Source organism: Schistocerca serialis, unplaced genomic scaffold (genome assembly GCF_023864345.2).
Source record: "Schistocerca serialis cubense isolate TAMUIC-IGC-003099 unplaced genomic scaffold, iqSchSeri2.2 HiC_scaffold_430, whole genome shotgun sequence".
In the NCBI taxonomy this organism is placed as follows: domain Eukaryota; kingdom Metazoa; phylum Arthropoda; class Insecta; order Orthoptera; family Acrididae; genus Schistocerca; species Schistocerca serialis.
In genome coordinates this window covers 10001-17500 of record NW_026048008.1, presented here as the reverse complement: position 1 = coordinate 17500, position 7500 = coordinate 10001, and the positions used below count along the sequence as shown (strand labels likewise).

Here is a 7500-nt window from a genome sequence, read left to right as displayed (position 1 = left end):
GTTGTGCCTTAACCTAACCTACGTTGTGCCTTAACCTAACCTACGTTGTGCCTTAACCTAACCTACGTTGTGCCTTAACCTAACCTACGTTGTGCCTTAACCTAACCTACGTTGTGCCTTAACCTAACCTACGTTGTGCCTTAACCTAACCTACGTTGTGCCTTAACCTAACCTACGTTGTGCCTTAACCTAACCTACGTTGTGCCTTAACCTAACCTACGTTGTGCCTTAACCTAACCTACGTTGTGCCTTAACCTAACCTACGTTGTGCCTTAACCTAACCTACGTTGTGCCTTAACCTAACCTACGTTGTGCCTTAACCTAACCTACGTTGTGCCTTAACCTAACCTACGTTGTGCCTTAACCTAACCTACGTTGTGCCTTAACCTAACCTACGTTGTGCCTTAACCTAACCTACGTTGTGCCTTAACCTAACCTACGTTGTGCCTTAACCTAACCTACGTTGTGCCTTAACCTAACCTACGTTGTGCCTTAACCTAACCTACGTTGTGCCTTAACCTAACCTACGTTGTGCCTTAACCTAACCTACGTTGTGCCTTAACCTAACCTACGTTGTGCCTTAACCTAACCTACGTTGTGCCTTAACCTAACCTACGTTGTGCCTTAACCTAACCTACGTTGTGCCTTAACCTAACCTATGTTGTGCCTTAACCTAACCTATGTTGTGCCTTAACCTAACCTATGTTGTGCCTTAACCTAACCTATGTTGTGCCTTAACCTAACCTATGTTGTGCCTTAACCTAACCTATGTTGTGCCTTAACCTAACCTATGTTGTGCCTTAACCTAACCTATGTTGTGCCTTAACCTAACCTATGTTGTGCCTTAACCTAACCTACGTTGTGCCTTAACCTAACCCATATTGTACCTTAACCTAACCCATATTGTACCTTAACCTAACCCATATTGTACCTTAACCTAACCCATATTGTACCTTAACCTAACCCATATTGTACCTTAACGTAACCTAATTTGTGCCTTAACGTAACCTAATTTGTGCCTTAACGTAACCTAATTTGTGCCTTAACGTAACCTAATTTGTGCCTTAACGTAACCTAATTTGTGCCTTAACGTAACCTAATTTGTGCCTTAACGTAACCTAATTTGTGCCTTAACGTAACCTAATTTGTGCCTTAACGTAACCTAATTTGTGCCTTAACGTAACCTAATTTGTGCCTTAACGTAACCTAATTTGTGCCTTAACGTAACCTAATTTGTGCCTTAACGTAACCTAATTTGTGCCTTAACGTAACCTAATTTGTGCCTTAACGTAACCTAATTTGTGCCTTAACGTAACCTAATTTGTGCCTTAACGTAACCTAATTTGTGCCTTAACGTAACCTAATTTGTGCCTTAACGTAACCTAATTTGTGCCTTAACGTAACCTAATTTGTGCCTTAACGTAACCTAATTTGTGCCTTAACGTAACCTAATTTGTGCCTTAACGTAACCCATGTTGTGCCTTAACGTAACCCATGTTGTGCCTTAACGTAACCCAATTTGTGCCTTAACGTAACCCATGTTGTGCCTTAACCTAACCTATATTGTGCCTCAACCTAACCTATATTGCGCCTTAACCTGACGCACGTTGTCGCTGAACCTGCTCTGTAATTGTTATGCAACTCGTTAAATTAGTGTAGTGTTGCCTAACCGCAACCCTCGCAATATAGTTCGCTATTCGCACTGCCCGGTCCCCTGTGTATCGCGTCATGTTAAACACCTTGCAGGTGTTGCTGACTTTCCACATGCTCCTGCTATACACTGTAATGTGGATAGCAGCAGGACGTACATGCCCCCCCCCCTTCCCCCCTGCCTTCGCAAGCTGGTCGTTGAGAAGTTTGCATGTTCAATGCCCTTCGCATGCCGACGTACTCAGCCTACGTTGTGGTACGGCCTGTCACCTGTCCGCCGATGTACGCAAAACCCACAAACTGTACTGCACATTGGTCCGTATGTACTGAATGATACATCGTGGCACATGTGTGACCGTACGACGACTGCGCCTAGCAACGGCAGACCATACAGTCCAAATATTGTGCACGCAGCTACGTGTCGTCTCCCTATAAGAGCTGGATTGCAGTGTGGTACGCCATTCAGACGTGTGGGAGGAACGGACGCCCTGGATGGCGATCAGCATGAGCAGTCTGTTGATGTAGTGGAGCGTGTATTCGGACGTAGTCGTCTCTTCTCACACACCGTGATAGCATGTTGCACCGCGTTCCACATCTGCGACATCCTGCAGAGGCCGGCTGACAGTCGTTCGCGCAATGGACACCGCATACGTACGGGGGCTACCTTCCACGTGTTCTCGAGGCGTGCACATGTTGTTGCGTCTATGTGGGCAGACGTAGTGTGTTGTGACACCTGACACAGGCATGCAATACTCGTTGCAAATGGCGATGGACGTCTACGTTTGCTGGTGACGTTACGCAAATGAACAACAGGTAACCCGTTGTGGTGCGGTTGTTCTCGCTAGAGGTGAATCAGTGTTGGCGACGATCGGTCGAGCTATTAACCGGTTGTTTCAGGGATACCCACCATGCCCACGAACGTGAAAGGGGACCCACCATGCCCACGAACGCGAAAGGGGATCTGGGTGTGAGGCGATACGCGGCGGTGGCTGGGTGGGACCGTCCCCGGCCGGTGAGGGGGGGCCGCCCGGCGTGCTGGCAGCGCGGTGCGTGGGCGCACGCGCTACAGCCGGCTGGTGGGGGCGGCCAGTGGCAGGCGCGCCGGCCGACGGACGCGGCAGGCGGCGCAGCTGCGCGCCGGCGCCCCCTGCTCGCGGCGCCTTGCGGCCAAAGTAGGTCCTCGCGGGCCCGGTGCGAAGCGCGGTGGCCATCTGCAGTGTGCTGGTCCGATTGAGGACTGTGTGCGCTGAGGATGCGCCGCCGCCCGGCGCTCGGCGCCGCGACGCCGTCTGCTGCTCGGTCGCCCCAGCGGTTCTCGCAGGTGGTTTGTATCGCAGCTGTGCGGACGTGTTGGCGCGTGCACTGTGCTGGGAGAGTTCGCTTCGGCACCCAAGTGGGGCTTTTGTCCTTCTGTGGCGCTGGCGTTGGAGCTGCCGGTCACCGTAGGTGGCGCGTGTTGTCTCCCGCCGGCAATGCCACGACAGCACGCTCCCGGGCCTCTGTCGGCAGCGGCAAGCTCAGTTGGGAGCACGGGTGGTCGCACCTAAAGCGTCTACTCGCCTAACTCCGGGCGATTGCGCCTCTCTCGAACCCGACCAAGTACTTAGGACGGCGCTGCGCGCCGCCGGGACCTGAGAGGGTTTCGAGGTGTGTTGTGCAGGGGAGCTCAGCCTCCTCCTGTTTGCAGAATAATTGAGCGGACGCTTGCGTGTTCGCGCGGGCCCCCGGGACACACTCCCGGGCGGCCGGCTGCTCAGCTCTAGTTGACGCAGCTCCCTGGTTGATCCTGCCAGTAGTCATATGCTTGTCTCAAAGATTAAGCCATGCATGTCTCAGTACAAGCCGCATTAAGGTGAAACCGCGAATGGCTCATTAAATCAGTTATGGTTCCTTAGATCGTACCCACGTTACTTGGATAACTGTGGTAATTCTAGAGCTAATACATGCAAACAGAGTCCCGACCAGAGATGGAAGGGACGCTTTTATTAGATCAAAACCAATCGGTCGGCTCGTCCGGTCCGTTTGCCTTGGTGACTCTGAATAACTTTGGGCTGATCGCACGGTCCTCGTACCGGCGACGCATCTTTCAAATGTCTGCCTTATCAACTGTCGATGGTAGGTTCTGCGCCTACCATGGTTGTAACGGGTAACGGGGAATCAGGGTTCGATTCCGGAGAGGGAGCCTGAGAAACGGCTACCACATCCAAGGAAGGCAGCAGGCGCGCAAATTACCCACTCCCGGCACGGGGAGGTAGTGACGAAAAATAACGATACGGGACTCATCCGAGGCCCCGTAATCGGAATGAGTACACTTTAAATCCTTTAACGAGTATCTATTGGAGGGCAAGTCTGGTGCCAGCAGCCGCGGTAATTCCAGCTCCAATAGCGTATATTAAAGTTGTTGCGGTTAAAAAGCTCGTAGTTGGATTTGTGTCCCACGCTGTTGGTTCACCGCCCGTCGGTGTTTAACTGGCATGTATCGTGGGACGTCCTGCCGGTGGGGCGAGCCGAAGGCGTGCGACCGCCTCGTGCGTGCTCGTGCGTCCCGAGGCGGACCCCGTTGAAATCCTACCAGGGTGCTCTTTATTGAGTGTCTCGGTGGGCCGGCACGTTTACTTTGAACAAATTAGAGTGCTTAAAGCAGGCAAGCCCGCCTGAATACTGTGTGCATGGAATAATGGAATAGGACCTCGGTTCTATTTTGTTGGTTTTCGGAACCCGAGGTAATGATTAATAGGGACAGGCGGGGGCATTCGTATTGCGACGTTAGAGGTGAAATTCTTGGATCGTCGCAAGACGAACAGAAGCGAAAGCATTTGCCAAGTATGTTTTCATTAATCAAGAACGAAAGTTAGAGGTTCGAAGGCGATCAGATACCGCCCTAGTTCTAACCATAAACGATGCCAGCCAGCGATCCGCCGCAGTTCCTCCGATGACTCGGCGGGCAGCCTCCGGGAAACCAAAGCTTTTGGGTTCCGGGGGAAGTATGGTTGCAAAGCTGAAACTTAAAGGAATTGACGGAAGGGCACCACCAGGAGTGGAGCCTGCGGCTTAATTTGACTCAACACGGGAAACCTCACCAGGCCCGGACACCGGAAGGATTGACAGATTGATAGCTCTTTCTTGATTCGGTGGGTGGTGGTGCATGGCCGTTCTTAGTTGGTGGAGCGATTTGTCTGGTTAATTCCGATAACGAACGAGACTCTAGCCTGCTAACTAGTCGCGTGACATCCTTCGTGCTGTCAGCGATTACTTTTCTTCTTAGAGGGACAGGCGGCTTCTAGCCGCACGAGATTGAGCAATAACAGGTCTGTGATGCCCTTAGATGTTCTGGGCCGCACGCGCGCTACACTGAAGGAATCAGCGTGTCTTCCTAGGCCGAAAGGTCGGGGTAACCCGCTGAACCTCCTTCGTGCTAGGGATTGGGGCTTGCAATTGTTCCCCATGAACGAGGAATTCCCAGTAAGCGCGAGTCATAAGCTCGCGTTGATTACGTCCCTGCCCTTTGTACACACCGCCCGTCGCTACTACCGATTGAATGATTTAGTGAGGTCTTCGGACTGGTACGCGGCATTGACTCTGTCGTTGCCGATGCTACCGGAAAGATGACCAAACTTGATCATTTAGAGGAAGTAAAAGTCGTAACAAGGTTTCCGTAGGTGAACCTGCGGAAGGATCATTACCGACTAGACTGCATGTCTTTCGATGTGCGTGTCGTGTCGCGCAACACGCAGCTACCTGTACGGCTCGCAGTAGCCGTGCGCCGCGTGCGGAACCACGCGTTCGTCTCAAAACTAACGGCAATGTTGTGTGGTACGAGCGCTGAAGCGCTGGAGCGGCTGGCCTGCGGCACCTGGCGCCTGGCGCCGGTTTTGAATGACTTTCGCCCGACTGCCTGTCCGCTCCGGTGTGGAGCCGTACGACGCCCATCGGCCGTGAGGCCGTTGGACACTGAACGCTGGAACAGGGCCGCCACACGCCTCAGTCCCGCCTATGCAACTGTCTCGAAAGAGATGGTGGAAACTATGAAAAGATCACCCAGGACGGTGGATCACTCGGCTCGTGGGTCGATGAAGAACGCAGCAAATTGCGCGTCGACATGTGAACTGCAGGACACATGAACATCGACGTTTCGAACGCACATTGCGGTCCATGGATTCCGTTCCCGGGCCACGTCTGGCTGAGGGTCGGCTACGTATACTGAAGCGCGCGGCGTTTGCCCCGCTTCGCAGACCTGGGAGTGTCGTGGCCGCCTGTGGGGCCGGCCGCGTCTCCTTAAACGTGCGATGCGCGCCCGTCGCCTGGCGGTTCGCATACCGGTACTTACTCGGTAGCGTGCACAGCCGGCTGGCGGTGTGGCGTGCGACACCTCGTACAACGACCTCAGAGCAGGCGAGACTACCCGCTGAATTTAAGCATATTACTAAGCGGAGGAAAAGAAACTAACAAGGATTCCCCCAGTAGCGGCGAGCGAACAGGGAAGAGTCCAGCACCGAACCCCGCAGGCTGCCGCCTGTCGTGGCATGTGGTGTTTGGGAGGGTCCACTACCCCGACGCCTCGCGCCGAGCCCAAGTCCAACTTGAATGAGGCCACGGCCCGTAGAGGGTGCCAGGCCCGTAGCGGCCGGTGCGAGCGTCGGCGGGACCTCTCCTTCGAGTCGGGTTGCTTGAGAGTGCAGCTCCAAGTGGGTGGTAAACTCCATCTGAGACTAAATATGACCACGAGACCGATAGCGAACAAGTACCGTGAGGGAAAGTTGAAAAGAACTTTGAAGAGAGAGTTCAAAAGTACGTGAAACCGTTCTGGGGTAAACGTGAGAAGTCCGAAAGGTCGAACGGGTGAGATTCACGCCCATCCGGCCACTGGCCTCCGCCCTCGGCAGATGGGGCCGGCCGCCCGCGCGGAGCAATTCGCGGCGGGGTCGTGTCCGGTTGCCTTTCCACTCGCCGCGGGGCGGGGCCGTTCCGGTGTGCGGTGGGCCGCACTTCTCCCCTAGTAGGACGTCGCGACCCGCTGGGTGCCGGCCTACGGCCCGGGTGCGCAGCCTGTCCTTCCGCGGGCCTCGGTTCGCGTCTGTTGGGCAGAGCCCCGGTGTCCTGGCTGGCTGCCCGGCGGTATATCTGGAGGAGTCGATTCGCCCCTTTGGGCGCTCGGGCTCCCGGCAAGCGCGCGCGGTTCTTCCCGGATGACGGACCTACCTGGCCCGGCCCCGGACCCGCGCCGCTGTTGGCTCGGGATGCTCTCGGGCGGAATAATCGCTCCCGTCAGCGGCGCTTCAGCTTTGGACAATTTCACGACCCGTCTTGAAACACGGACCAAGGAGTCTAACATGTGCGCGAGTCATTGGGCTGTACGAAACCTAAAGGCGTAATGAAAGTGAAGGTCTCGCCTTGCGCGGGCCGAGGGAGGATGGGGCTTCCCCGCCCTTCACGGGGCGGCGGCCTCCGCACTCCCGGGGCGTCTCGTCCTCATTGCGAGGTGAGGCGCACCTAGAGCGTACACGTTGGGACCCGAAAGATGGTGAACTATGCCTGGCCAGGACGAAGTCAGGGGAAACCCTGATGGAGGTCCGTAGCGATTCTGACGTGCAAATCGATCGTCGGAGCTGGGTATAGGGGCGAAAGACTAATCGAACCATCTAGTAGCTGGTTCCCTCCGAAGTTTCCCTCAGGATAGCTGGTGCTCGTACGAGTCTCATCCGGTAAAGCGAATGATTAGAGGCCTTGGGGCCGAAACGACCTCAACCTATTCTCAAACTTTAAATGGGTGAGATCTCCGGCTTGCTTTCTCCGGCTTGCTTGATATGCTGAAGCCGCGAGCAAACGACTCGGATCGGAGTGCCAAGTGGG

The 7500-nt window shown here is 54.6% G+C and overlaps 3 non-coding genes across 3 annotated transcripts in view; all 3 read left to right on the top strand.

Annotated features, from left to right (window-relative positions):
- Positions 1-3423: 3423 nt before the first annotated feature.
- LOC126446791 (small subunit ribosomal RNA) lies at positions 3424-5332 on the top strand. The gene has a single exon (XR_007583452.1). It is a non-coding gene; the product is annotated as a small subunit ribosomal RNA (ribosomal RNA).
- A 353-nt stretch (positions 5333-5685) lies between these two features.
- LOC126446787 (5.8S ribosomal RNA) lies at positions 5686-5840 on the top strand. The gene has a single exon (XR_007583448.1). It is a non-coding gene; the product is annotated as a 5.8S ribosomal RNA (ribosomal RNA).
- A 188-nt stretch (positions 5841-6028) lies between these two features.
- Positions 6029-7500, top strand: part of LOC126446789 (large subunit ribosomal RNA) — a 4252-nt gene continuing 2780 nt past the window's right edge. The window contains exon 1 of the ribosomal RNA XR_007583450.1: positions 6029-7500. This exon is cut by the window's right edge and continues 2780 nt beyond it. This is a non-coding gene — a ribosomal RNA (large subunit ribosomal RNA).